This window comes from Rissa tridactyla, chromosome 4 (assembly GCF_028500815.1).
Source record: "Rissa tridactyla isolate bRisTri1 chromosome 4, bRisTri1.patW.cur.20221130, whole genome shotgun sequence".
Classification (NCBI taxonomy): domain Eukaryota; kingdom Metazoa; phylum Chordata; class Aves; order Charadriiformes; family Laridae; genus Rissa; species Rissa tridactyla.
In genome coordinates this window covers 52,444,596-52,459,630 of record NC_071469.1, presented here as the reverse complement: position 1 = coordinate 52,459,630, position 15,035 = coordinate 52,444,596, and positions in this window count along the sequence as shown.

Here is a 15,035-nt window from a genome sequence, read left to right as displayed (position 1 = left end):
GTGGCAGAGAAAGAACTGCATATATTCAAGCAAGAGGATCATGTGTGTGGCTTGAACTCTCTCCATGAACCGCTCTTACCATGTTAAGGTGCGAGGTATGAGAAGGAAAATGGCAGTCTCTCCTTTTGCATGCAAGTGTGAAAACAACAACACACGCTGTGTTTAGGAGGAAGAGAAAATTTCATAATCACATGGGTATTCTGCTTCACGGTAGCACAGTTGCCAGTACTTCCAATAGAGCATTATACAATATGACCCTAAAAGTGAAAAATCAGACTCACAAAGTAGCTTTTTGTCTGAATTAGCTGGTGAGAGCTCAGGACCCTGGAGGTGCTTACATTTTGTATCCCCCTCTCCCCTCCTTATTATTCTGAAAGATGTGTACCGAAATGACCAGCTCATTTCTCACAGTCTATGAGCCATCTGATGACCGCTACTGACCTTGACTAGACTGGAATGATTATTTAGCCGTTTAGCTGTGGGAGATAACGTTTGCTCAAGTGCTTGGCCATACTTCATCAGTTTCCAGGCTAGTGCGTATAGGCATGATGAACCTATCACAGCTGTGGTTTAATAGGTATAAACAATTAAGTAATTATAAATCAATGAGATCTGTAACTCTGGTACTATAACAATTACATTTTAAAAGGCACTACTTAGTTACAACTCAAGGATTATTTACAGGCAATAATTAAGGTCAAACTAACTTCCTCCTGTTACAGAGTCTTTGTATGAGCAGTATGTTAAACAATAATTAATTTCAGTGTGTCATTATCCTAGAGAATATGCTCTTGTGTCTATCACTGGCTGTATTTTAAAGGGAAAAGATGTCATTTTTTAAATAAACATGCCAATTGTCTTAATATGTTACTTTTCACTGAGAACGGTATCATTTCCTTCAGGGTTTTTTTTTTTCTCAGCCCACTGGAAAGGGAATAAAGTAACAGGAAAAAGAGTATGGCACATTCCATGTATGAAGCAACCCTATGAAGAAAGAATAGATGGGAAAAATTAGTGCAATCATTTTACAGGATTATTCTCCACAGTATATTTCCCAGTGCTTTGTCTGGTCTCGTTCGCAAAGATGCAAATGATGTCGTTTTTATTGCTTCCCTTAGGGGAGATTATTCCAGTCTAATAACACTCACAGTTAGGAAATTTTACTGATGTTCAAACTGTTTTTCTTTACCTGACTTTACCCCATTGCTCCTAGTTGCAAACTCCTGCAGGCAATTCAGAATAGTTCCTCTCCTTACTGGGTGTTCTGAGCCAAGCAATACACAAGTATTTTGTTTAATCTTTCATCAAAGTCTATTTAAATGACGGACATTTGGGCCTTGGAGAGTCTCCAAGTTTGAACACAGCCTCTGGTCACTACCCTGTGTCCACATGTATGTCTGCACATGGACACACACATGGTTTACTCATGTGCAGGGACATGTGTACTCATGAAATGCTTACCCCGGACTATACCCCCATGGTATCAACCAACTGATGAAGCATTCTCTTGCAAATGGATTTCTTTTAGAGTTAGAAGAAAAGTCGCCTCAAAGGCTGGAAGCCTTGAGGAATGGTGAATTCATAGGGTCAGCATAGAATCAGGAAGGTGGTAAGGGACCACAGGAGGTGTCTAGTCTGACCCCCATCGTGGAGAAGGGTGAACTGTGAATGCAGACCATGTGTACAGGGCTTTGCCCAGTTGGGTCTCGAAAGCCCTCAAGGACACCTGTTCCCCAACCTTTCTTGGTGACCTGTTTGAACACTCCATCTTCTCATTGAAATATTTTTTTCTTTATATACAGTCAGAAAGTAATCTTATACTTGGTAGTCTTCTGGGATTCGTTTTACATTTGATGTACGCATTTCGGCAGAAATAGCAGCCGCGAAAGGTGGCAGCATGAAAAGTGTCTCACGCATTTTTAAAGGCAGCATAGAATTCTCCAGTTTTGGGTCAGAAGGACATTGTCAAGTTACCTTCCCTCTCTGGGTTTTGCTTTCCTGTCCACTGTTAATTTGTTTAAATGATAAACCTGAGAATCTTGGGAAGGCATGCTTAAAATGGGCTTGTATTAAAACACTTTAGAATTTAGTCATATTATGAGAGCCATTTCATAAAATGTTGAAAAGTTTCTGCTGTTTGTTGAAATACCTAACATTACATGACCATTGGTAGTCACACTGTGCAGCTGTTCTGCATTATGTGTATGAAAAGTGAAATCTTCCACAGGAAATACCCTTCTTCCTGGTCATGGTGCCTACATCAGATCACCTCAGTGACATCTCCTAAGGGGATTCTTTTTCAGACCCTGGTGGTACAACTAACTCTGTCTCCATGACCCCATGCTTCATTCCTGCTCAGTGCCCCTCTGTTTTCTCTGCTGAATAGGCAGAGAGCCTTCGCCAGCTCCATCTCCCTAGTGCAAACTTTCTCCTGTTTTTCATCTCCATTGGCACTGGATAATTCAGCCACCTACTGGTGCCGCTCCCTGAAATATATCGATATATCTTGATAGTTCTGACAGACTTGATTATCACCTTGGAATTGCACTCCTCCTGGATGGAGGTGTCACTGGTAAAGATACCCATCCTTTTTACAACAGCAAGTGTAATGAATATCTATTTCATTATTATTTTTTTTGGCTAATAAGCTCTAGTTCTTGCAGTCTTTTGAAGACCCTTGCCCCTTCTTGCTCCCCTCTGTGTCACTTCCAGGTGCCATATTTGTTGAAGTGGGGTTCCCAGTCCTAGGCTCTGTATTTGAGCTAAAGTCTTACTAACGCTGAAAACAGATATTTCACATGTCTGTCAGGCTATGCTCTGCTTTACACATCCAAGGGTGATGTCAGCCTCTCATTTTTTTGTTGTGGCGAAACACAAAAATGTTTACTGAAGTGCATCCTGTGCTCAGATAGATCCCCTGCCTCCATGTACTCAAAACCAATTTCTGGACAGTCATTCCCCATTCTGGTTTTGTACAGATGAACACATCTGTGTAAGTGTAGCATCTTCTGCTCAACACTGTTATTAAATTGTATTCTATTTTCCTTCCAGTTTCTTGAATTTTCTTATTGATAACTACAACAGTCAGCACTGTTTTCTGAGACTGTTCTCTGTATTTTATTCAGAAGGGTCTAGCAAATGTAGTTGCACTACTCCAAAAAAACAACAGAACAATTTAATTAACACATCAGATGTAACTCTCTTTTGTAAAAGTCATGGTATTTGTAGTGGGGAAAACAGGCATTAGTTTAGGAAGAGATACATGTGAAAAGGGAACAAAATAGAATGTCTGCTTTGTAAATAGATGCAATAGAAAAATGACATGTCCTTATGATATAAAATTTCCAAAAACCAATGACGAAGTATTTCATACAAAGACTGCTTAGGAAGCCATTTAAAAAAATAACAAAATAAAGAACTTATGTTCCAAAGTTACTGCGTTTGATTTTCGGGTTTACAATAAGGTTATTTTGAAGAGAACTACAGATACATATAGAACCCAAAATAATCATGCAGGGATACTGTAATATCCTTTAGCAGAAATATTTCAAAGAGGACAGGCTTTTCAAAAAGCTTGGCTTCTTTTTAAGAACCAAAACAACTAGCAGCATTCTTAGAGAATTTTAGCATGCATGGCTTTGAGCACTTCTGAAAATTTGCCTATAGAGGTGGATGCCGAGCACTTGAAAAAATTATCCTTGAGCTCTTTGGAAAATCTGGCTACATTTTAGACAAATGCCTGTTCTATGATCTCTTGCCCTTTGATATACCAAAGCTTCACATTGCTATTTGATGAACTGCTTTTTGACAGATATTTATCAGTTTTTAGCTGTCTTAAAAAAAAAAAGAAAGGGGGAGGAGGGGAATCTTGGATTTTGTAGAGATGTAGCTAAACTTTATCTTTAAAGGAAAAGTCAAATGGCCAGCCAAGCGATCAATAAAATTTCTCAGTTCCCTGAGAGGACCTGGAGCACACAGTCTAAGTGCAGGCCTGGAGAGTCTTTCTTGCACTCCAATCATCAAGGCTTCATGGTTTTACTAAGGTTACTGAGAAATGTTTGCACATATTTTTCCACCACCAAATGGGGAGAAAATACAGCAACCTTTCATGCTGATGCAGGCACTGATTAGCCAGTTCGGAAAGTACATTACAGGTAAGTACTATAACTAATCCCACTGCAGACTAAATTGTTACTAATAAAAGAAATAATAACAGTATGCATACTTGGATCTATCCGATATTTCAGAAAGTGCTGATTTTTGAATATCACAGAAAATTGCTATATTACTCTAAGTTGAGTGCAGCACCCATTTACTAAGGTTTCTGGATTGCATTGATGTTTTCATGTATACATTTTGACACAATACATCATTCCTATTTTCAGTCCTGCTAGTGTAATGTTAACCTGGGAGTTCTTTCCCAGCCTCCCACCCTACGAAGAGCATCTAAAGTGAACATACAGAATACCCTTTCTTAGAAAACTCCTTGTGTATTTAACTGACAATTAAAATCTTGTAGTGGCTTTCCTGCATTTCTGAACATAGAACAGCCAAAATGCAATTTGATACAAATCCAGATTGGATCAGCAGGAATATCTTGGCTGGGTTGAATGTATCCTAGGTGAAACCGTAAGGTTACCTGTTGAATTATACCCCCAACTGTTACATGGGCAGTTGCCAGACTGCCTGGAAGAACACTGTTGCATCATTTTTCATCCATGTACATAAAAATGACCCAGTTTATTGAACATATGTTTCTCTTGCCGTACTCATGTATGTCAAATTTACAAAAATAGTAATTATTTACAGCACTAGGTGCTTAATGTGCTTTTGCATCAACTACCGGTCCTACCCTGATTAATCAGTATTTAGTTTTGCATTCCAAATCACTATTTACTTTTAAAAATATATTTTGCTACCTATCAAAATATTGTATATAGTAAGAATTACTTTAGATCTTATTTGGTTGATTAATTCTTTGGTTTTGAACTTGGGGGGGAAGGGTAGACTTATCCAAAGCATTTCTCAAAATTACATAAAAGTATTTTCTGAGCAATAGAAAAAAGTGGCAGACCTGTGCCATGGGTGCAATAATCTGGGCTACATGATAGAACAAAACATTACTGCTTCTTTTTAGAAGTTATTTGTTTACTTATTCCCCATAGCCTCTTTCCAAAGATTGTACAAGAGATGCTTAGCTATAGCAGCAAGGTAAAGATATGATTGTATAATAGATATGGTTTAGGACGAGTTTTAATCTTTACTGAATCTTCTCACTAAATAGTGAAAGACACGTAGCTGATGGAAGAGATACAGGAGAGAAAGAGCAGCTGGTGTTTTGACTGATTCTATGATATTGTAATTATGTTTCTAAACCTGTGCCAGGTGCTTTAACAACTCTAGCTAGGTTTCACTTTATATGGATGTAAATAAATAAAGATTGTGGTTAATTTTCCTGTTTCCTGAAATAAGACTTTGTAGGTGTCAGTGAAAAGAATGTAATTGAGGCCTAGAAAAAATAGGAGATGAATATTGGAACTGTGCAACTAAAGTAATGGGATGCTTAAGAGGTTGACTGGTTAGCTAGGGAGGAGGTGATTTAGCAGGTTATTTGTAGTCGATCAAAGGGTCTGTATTTGCCTTTTAATAAGGACATGAAAGCCAGGAAATGACCAAATATGGCCTTCGAATTCTTATGGCATGAACACACGGTGCAGACAATGATTGGAGCTAGCGTGGGTGCATATTGTATGGACAAGTCATTAATCAGTTGGAAAGTGTGTGGCAGATTGATGACAGAACCTAAGCAGTAGGAAAAGCATGGCAAAATGTAAAAGGAACAGATTAGATGTAAACAAGGGGTGTCGGGGGGGAGGAGATGGATGCTAATGGATGAACAGTCAAACCTGGAATAGCATCCAGGGACCCTGGAGAGTCAGTCAGAGTGGGGCACGGAAGGGTGAGAAAGGTTTTACAGCTGACAACGGCACACATATCAATTTTAGGAGAACTTTATTATTTCTTAAGAGTTTAATTTGATTTAAATTTAGATGTTTAATGCAACATAAATCAGATAACATTAATAATAGTATGGTATTATCAGCTCCCAAATAACTGTATTTAACATAGACTGCAATTGTCTCCACTCAAAGTATAGAAGTGGAAAAGAAACAATCTTGTTCAACCCACAATGGAAAAGACTTGAGATTTTCTGTGAAATGCAGTCATATTTTCTATTAAAAAATTTTTTTTTTTAATTTCTTAGTTTAAAAAGTCCTGTAAAGCCACACAAGATTATAACACAAATCTCATAATTTTCCCTTTAAGTCTCTAGGATGATGGTTATTGTGCAATTTGCATTTCAACATACAGTTATGCTTTCTGGACTCCAGCCTTATTGGAGCAGGATCAACTTCAGGATAAAAAACAAAGAGAGGATGTAATTATAAGTACTCACAGGAGATGAAAATTAAAACTGTTTTCCAGTTTACAGATGTTAACAGGCTCGAGTCAATTAGTAAAAACATCATTCACCATAGGTTATAGCAATTAATTTATTAAAGGGGTGGTCACCTAGTGCAACTTCTTAAGCAGTTGTGCTTTTTTCAGAGATAGTCAGAAACCTTGAATCTTTTCTGCAGTACCTAGCAGCAGAAACCAGTCCTTGCCAAAATCCCTCTCAAAACCTTTTTCTGCTGTGGTGCTTGTGAGCCACTCCCATCGATTAGGCAAGTAGTGAGATGTAGTGAAGGCTGCTTGCTTTACAGTTATTCAGTCTTTCCAACCCAGTCCTACCTTGTGGTTTATCTGTTCCATCTGTCGCTTTTATCCCCACTGATAACACTGTTAGATCTGTGATGCAGGAACTCTTTCTTATTATTGTTTGCAAAACACCTAATTAATTTCAATGCTTTTATTTGGGGTTTCTAGGTGCAACTATAATATAAATAGTAAATAATAACTTTGTAAGATTAGCATTATCTCTAACCCAAAAATCTGAAAATAAAATTCCAGTAGTAGGTGATTTGCAGTGCACTGGGAGGAACTAAGCAGTGGAGGAGGCCCTGGGGTGCCACAACAGAATCTTGTCACCAGACTAATACTGCCCAGTAATGTGGAGAAGCTCTAATAGATTTGGGGAGCTGTGCATGTGTTAGTCTACATAGCTTGCTCTTAGAACACCATCCAGACTAGGAAGTTAGAACAAAAAGTATTTCCGCTGTAAGACTTTTTTTAGTACATGGCAAATTATTTTCTCCATACTTAGGTCTGATTTATTGGTTGTTAACTAACCTCTGATTGACCACCAGCACACAAAAAGCTTCCCACATTGATAGATTTTAGGAATAAAATGTAACTGGTGAGTCCTTATGTTTGAACCACAGCAACGTATCTTGTCCCGCAGTGAAAAGTGTTTCATCACAGAAGTGAAGAGATCCTTAGTTAAACCTTCCAGGAGAGGTTACAGGTGACTTGGTGGGTAACTTGGCTTTTAGCATGTCACCTTGACTGTGATATCAATAATTGAGTGAAAACTAGCAACAAAAATGAATACACAGTGCATCATTAATCCAGGAGGAGAACACAATATCTTTTGAGACCTCTGTGTAAGTAGTCATACCTGTTCTAAAATGAGTACATTCTATGAGAAGCATTAAAGGAAACTGACCTTACCTTAGTGTCAGACTAGGTTAATTATTACTTGGTAGTTCTTTTTTAAACTTTGTACTAAGATTCATTTACAGTATATTCTTTCATGCAGAACATAAAAGATGTAATTGTGTGCAGAGTGGTCATGGTGTTTCCCTAGGTCAAGTAAGGAATAATTTGTTTATGCACTTGCCCTGTATGAAAAATCCATGCATGCTGTACATGACTATCCCAGTTTATAGGCCTGTTTCTATTAGTTGTTTGCACAAATTGAGGACAGTCACTCTCTTAATGCTTGCGGGTCACCTTTCTCCCTAGCCTAATATAGGGGAGAAAGATACAGATGTGTTTGCACAGTGCAGCAGTAACTTAATACAATCTTCCAGACACAGTCTAGATCTTCATCCTTCCTCACTCCAGACATCAGTATTCCTAAATTAGCTGGCCTGATTAATCCATCTTGTAGTCTTATAGGACTTGTCAAAAAGTCAGGGCCCGGGCTTTGCTTCCAGGCTGTTGATTAGCCATTGCCAGGGATGAAAAAAAGAATTTGTACTGAACCTTTTATACTCAGCTGACTGAAGCTCGTGTTTTGCCTTCAAGAAACCTATTAGAGACAGTGCCTCACTGGATCACTTTCTGAACTGAAACATACATGTAATTTTTGTATGTGTTTCACATGTGTAGTTTTTGCACCAAGGAATTTGTGTGGATTAACAGAGGCACTGGACATGAGGAATGAGACAGGGGCAGATAAAAGTAGAAGTCAATGTAATTATTACAAAGTAATTTCTCCCCTGAGGAAGGGGGAATGCTAGCTAATCCTCAACTATTTTGTTTATTCTTCTGCAAAATAGGATTCTTTGTTTTATTTAATTGCCCCCCAAAAAAACCCACAACCCCAAGCTTCGTCCTCACCCCAAAAAACCCCAACAACTCTCTATAATGTTCTGAATCTGAATTCCTTGGATTGCCATCAGTTTTCTATCAAAAACAACAGGATCCTGTTGAGATTGAGATAATTCCATATCAAAATTGTAGCTAATTCCCATCCAGGCACGAAAAGACTTTCCAGCAGATTACTTCTCACAGATTCTGCCCTTTCTCCCAAAGCTGGCTCTTTTCTCTGTTCTCTCTTCCTACAGCTCTTACAGATTTCTTGAGCTGGAAGCCCCTGGCCATTCTCTACCTCAAGAACTGGTGACAAACTGGTACCATCTCCCTGTGTTTATTCGGGATTTTTTAGAATAGCATGAAGGCCACAATGCATGAGGGAGGATGAATGAGCTGAGTCAACATCAACACAAAGGTTAAGAATGAAAGTCAAAACCAACCACTTCAATCATTGCTGGCTGATGTTCTTTTGTAGCATGTGGGCCAGTACAGGTGAATAACAGAAGACCAACAAAAGCCTAAACTCCATAGAACTGGTAACTTCAGAAGTTTCCATAGGGAGGGAAAAGGTAGAAAAGTAATTACTTTTGCTCCAGGGGTTCAGGAATGATGTGCTAGCTGTACCACATGCACAGAAACAAACTGTAAAAGTCATCTCTGACCATCCTGTGGAATACTGGAACCACACATTTCAAATCTGCTAATCAGCCACTTTAATTAGTGCTAAACTTACTAGCCCTCAAGGCAACTTTATTAGTAACACTTCTCTGCAAGTATTTTGGATTCACAGGCACACAGTCTGTTCTTTGGGGATCTCTGCACTGTGGAGCTCTCATCTCAGAACAGTCCAGGACATCTGACCCCAGAGAAATGCAAACAATTAAAGAGGAAAGAAACTCGTTCTTCCAGCATGAGGCAAATGGATGGTCTGCCACAGGGTACTCATTGTTTTGTGACACAGCCACTGCTTTTTCTGTTATCAGCCATATTTAGAAGGTAAATGTTTTTCTAAGCTCTGCTATTTTTCTGCCCTTTAGAAATTCTTGTTCTAAATCCTTTGTCCCATATTTTTTTCTAATATTTTCATTTTTGTGTATGTCTTCATATCCCCTTGATATCTTTAAGTCTTTTTCATGAGGCTTGCTTTTCCCTTTTTCATTTTCTTTCTTTCCTTTATTCTCTCCTGCATATTCCTCCCCCTTTTCCTCAGTACTATATTTATTTATTAACTGCACTTAAGCAGTCTCAATTAAGCATGAGGTCTTTTATGGTAGTCACAAAGCATAGCGGAAAGGAATTTTATCCTCCTTTCACAGATAAGGAAAACCTGTCTCTGGTCAGTCAGTGTCTTGACCGTGTAAGGAAGCCAGATGCTTTCAGGCTTGAGACCATTTAGAATAGAATGGAATATTTCAGTTAGAGGGGACCTACAATGATCATCTAGTCCAACTGCCTGACCACTTTAGGGCCGAACAAAAGTTAAAGCAAATTATTTAAGGACATTGTCCAAATGCCTCTTAAACACTGATAGGCATGGGCATTGACCACATATCTAGGGAGCCTGTTCCAGTGTTTGACCACCCTCTCTGTAGAGAAATGCTTCCAAATGTCAAGTCAGGGTTTATCTTTCCTGACACAACTTTGAACCATTCCCACGTGTCCTATCACAAGATAGCAGGGAGAAGAGCTCAGCACTTCCCTCTCCGCCTCTCCTCCTCAGGAAGCTGTAGAGAGCAATGAGTTTGTCCCTCAGCCTCCTTTCCTGCAAACTAGACAAAGTTAAAGTCCTTAGCTGCTTCTCATAGGACATTCCTTCCAGCCCTTTCACCAGCTTTTTTGCCCTTCTGTAGACACATTCGAGTACCTTAACATCCTTCTTAAATTATGGAGCCCAGAACTGCCCAGACTACTCAAGGTGGGGCCGCATCAATGCTAAATACAGTGGGATAATCACCTCTTTTGACCGGTTGCTTATACTGTGTTTGATGCCCCCCAGAATGCAGTTTGCTCTCTTGGCTGCCAGGGCACCCTGCTGACTCATATAGAGCCTGCTGTTGAACCGCACCCTCAGATCCCTTTCTGCAGGGCTGCTCTCCAGCCACTCCTCTCCCAATTTATACTTGTGCCTGGGGTTACTCCATCCTAGGTGTAGAATCTGGTATTTGGACTTGTTAAATTTCATGCCATTAATCATTGCCCAGTGCTCCAATCTATCTAGATCCCCCTGCAAGGCCTCTTGGCCCTCAAGAGAGTCAACAGCATCTCCCAGCTTGATGTTGACAGCAAACTTGTTAATGGTGCATGCAACTCCGGCATCTAGATCATTGTTAAACATATTGAACAAAACTGGCCCTAGAATTGAACCCTGAGGAACACTGCTGGTGACCAGTCACCAGCCAGATGTAGCCCCATTTACTACAACCTCTTGAGCTCTGCCATTGAGCCAGTTCTTTACTCAGCACACCACGAACCTACTCACCCCACAGCTGGACAACTTGTCCAGTGTCAAAAGCTTTACTAAAATCCAGAAAACCTGGAATTTTCGTGAGTCCCACTGGTACGAGGCTATCAATAATAATTTTTTTTTTTTAACATACATTTTCCCTCTGTGTGCTCTCTCTTTTCTCTTTTCTTTTGTACTTTTCCAGAGAGAACAGTTTATTCTTTATGGTTACTAACCCTTGGCCACTTTGCTGAGTGGATATCTTTCCACCCAAATGATCTCAGGTTACAGGATGTTTCATCAACTGCAGAACACCTGTATTGCATAACTCAAGTAAGTTGAACTGTACACCCATCTTGAAATAACACTAGGCACACAAGTTAATTGCATAGTTACTGTGGAAAAAAGAATTAATTATTTGGTAGTAACTATTCAGTGACTTTATCAGCAATGGCAGTAACTTGCTTGCTTAACTTAAGATAACACTTTCAGTGCTTGCTATTTTCCAGTAATCATGCAATTGACTGGTGTGCCAACAAAACAATTTTTTTGAAAAATGCTTGCACATAGAATCCTAAGCTAACACAGAGAGAAAAAATTACTCCTACTACCTCCATAAACATCACTGACGAGATCATAGCTTATTGAAAAATAAATGGGGAAAAACAGAGTAAGTGCCTTCACTGAATTCCACCCCTGTTCTGCTGCAGGGCAATGGGGAAAGGTGCACAACTGGAGATAGAAGGAAGAAAAGAGGTACTTGATTGACACGTATAAATGAAGATCAAATAGTCTTTTGGTTTTGTTGTCCTCCTCTGTGGTAAATCCTCTGGGAGAGGGAAGGGTATTTGAGTTACGTGCCGAAATATATGCTTCGCTCTATCTCATTTACAAAGCAGAAGGACTACTGTCCTGTCACTTTAAGTTATTACTACCTCTAACTCTGCAAATGTAAACTAATTCTAAGAGCAAGATAGAATCAGTTTCTGTTAATGGGAGTGGAAATTAAATAACCAATGCATATAATAATTAAATTCTAAGTTTTTAACATGGAAATGAATATTTGGTTGATAAAAGAGAAAATTGAACTTTAGACGTCATAAAAATGAAAGAAAAAACAATTTTTTGGTCAATTTTCTTGAAAGAAGTTTTGAATCAATAGGTTTTCCAAATGGATTTTAGCATCCATGTTTGCAGGTGGATAGAAATAACCATGGTCGATGTACATAAGGATCAACATCAAAATAAAGTAGGGCATGAATAAGGGGTTATTGACTCAAGTCCTAAAATGGATACTCCCATTCCAAGATAAAAACTTACCAGTGTTAAGTCACTTCTTTAGATTAGAAGGTTCCACCAATTACAATGATGTTGTTACATGGGTACAACAAACTCCATTCCTTTGATACAACACACTCAAAGAGGCTTTTTCTGCTTTTGTTTAAGCTGACCTTAATCACTTTATAGTCAGAACAACGTACTATTTAATGCAGTAACATTACTATATTCACAAAGGCACAATATATCTGTGTTGTTGTGTTGTGTTGAAATCGCTTTTACTCACTCGTATGTATGTCAGCATTTGAACTGGGCCTGTGACTGTTTTTCCTGGGTGTCTGGAAGACTGAGATACAGTGTCTTGACTGCTAATGTAATACAGAGATCTTGCAGAAATTTTATCTACTAGAAGTTCACAGCAGCTTTTGTTCTGTCTGTGTTGTGTTAAGGTGCTTCATTATTAATGGAAATTCTAAGGGAGTTGTTATCCCATATTAACACACAACAAGAGATTTCAATCTATTATTGAGTCATAATAGCTACTGGCATGGTGCTTTTTTCAGTAGTATCTGGTTGGAGAGCAACCTTTGGACATGTTACTGCAGCAACACCCACTCTTCTAGGGAAAAGGATTATCGATGCAAATTACAGGGGTGTGTTTATTAAAGGTTACTAATTTGAAAAATGAAAAATTTGCCAAGATGAATGATTGGTAGAAGCATCTGTCATCCATTTCAGGACCGAAAGAGGATTACAAGAATTATGGAATGCAAAAGAGTTTTTTCTTAAAAGGGTGGCCTGGAAGCTGTAATTGCTCATTTCTTTGGATTTGTTCAAAAGTGCCTATTCAACCCTCAATTACAAGCATGAAGGACTATTCTCAAGATCCTTAAGTATTTCTGTTAGAGGCATCTAATCCATAGGTTTAAATCCATAAGTCTAGATTTCTCCTAGAATTGTGTACAGTCACTAAAAGCCTCAAGTAACCAAGCACCTACATCCAACCTAAGCCTTTTCAGGAACCAGTCTTGATATATCTTTGAAGGTATGAGCACATCTGGGTCAGGCTCTGAATAAAATATTTCTCACAACTAAGTGACAGAAAAGTAGCGTTTCATATCCCATGTTATATAAATGACACTCATTCAAAAATCTCCGATACACTTTAATTCCTTCTTCTGCTGGAAGGTCTTCATATCTGCATCTCCTATGACAAAAGCTTTGCTGAGTGGCAGTATGTTAACTTCCGTCTGCTGACTCACCTTTCTCTAGGTCAAGCTAAAAAAAGTGGAACACATATTCAAGTATCTATCTATAAATTGAACACAGATTAGAATTCAAGACTCCCCCATTTAAATGATTTATTTGTTCCTTGAGGATTCATGGGTGCCCACTGCTATCTCTTTCTGAGCCAGTGAATCACAACATCTCCAGCAAGAAGAAATGAGAGTACTCCCTCCAAATTTAGAATAACTGAAGTTTTAGCTCTCTTCAAGGAGATGGGAGAAACTTGGTTTCACCTCCTCATTACAAAAAGGAAAAAGTTTTCATCATTCTGAATGAGACCATTTACTGCCTGGGTACAATTTGAAGGAGGTGATATTTCCTTCTCCTCAGGAATAAATTCATAATCCCTGGTCACATTTTTTTCAAAGACACTGCTTAGGCATCCATCTTTACGAATGGATTCTAGGCTGAGATTTCTCAAATAGGAGGAGGCTCCCCTCTGCTGTGTTCAGTCTAACACCCAGATATGGGTAAAGATTAAAGGCCTGCTGTTATTCACGTTGTTTGCTACTTGTTGCTTATTCTACTTCACACACAGCTTGTATTTTAAAAAATTTAAATCTTCTTATACCTTTGAATACAAAAGTTTTTACAAGGAAGTCATAGAATCATAGAATCATAGAATTGTTAGGGTTGGAAGGGACCTTAAAGACCATCTAGTTCCAACCCCCCTGCCGTGGGCAGGGACACCTCCCACTACATCATGTTGCTCAGCCCCGTCCAGCCTGGCCTTAAAAACTTCCAGGGATGGGGCTTCCACCACCTCTCTGGGCAACCTGTGCCAGTGTCTCACCGCCCTCATGGTAAAGAACTTCTTCCTCATGTCCAATCTGAATCAACCCATCTCTAGTTTTAATCCAGGATACGATTGGCTTTCTGGGCTGCTAGCGCTCACTGACGGCTCATGTTGAGCCTCTCGTCCACCAGCACCCCCAAGTCCTTTGCTTCAGGGCTGCTCTCAAGCCAGTCACTGCCCAGCCTATATCAGTGCTTGGGATTGCCCTGACCCAGATGGAGGACCTTGCACTTGGTCTTGTTGAACTTCATGAGGTTGGCATGGGCCCACCTCTCCAGCCTGTCAAGTCCATTACAAGTATCAGAAACCTACCTCCTTTTTTTGGAGAGCACTTTCAGGCTATTAAGTGCTTGAAAGATGCATAAGGAAGTATAAAACCTCTACAGACCTTAGGGTGGTCAAAGACCTGATATTACTTCTCTGAACAGGAACTGATTTTTATCCATCTGTGAAAGCACACCATTATCCTCTAAGAACTCAAGCGTGGAAGTCATAGTTTGTGGGGGGATGTTTTGATTTTATACTGCTGTTGTGCTCACTTGAAGCTGAAATGACCAAATAGGATATTTTGGATAGTCCCAAAAGACTCTGTGGGTTATGGAAGCTAATTTCTAAGAACATCTACAAATGCTGAGGAAGTTTTGTGCTCTCTGCTCCTGAAATCACTGTTTTATGCTCAGACCCTAA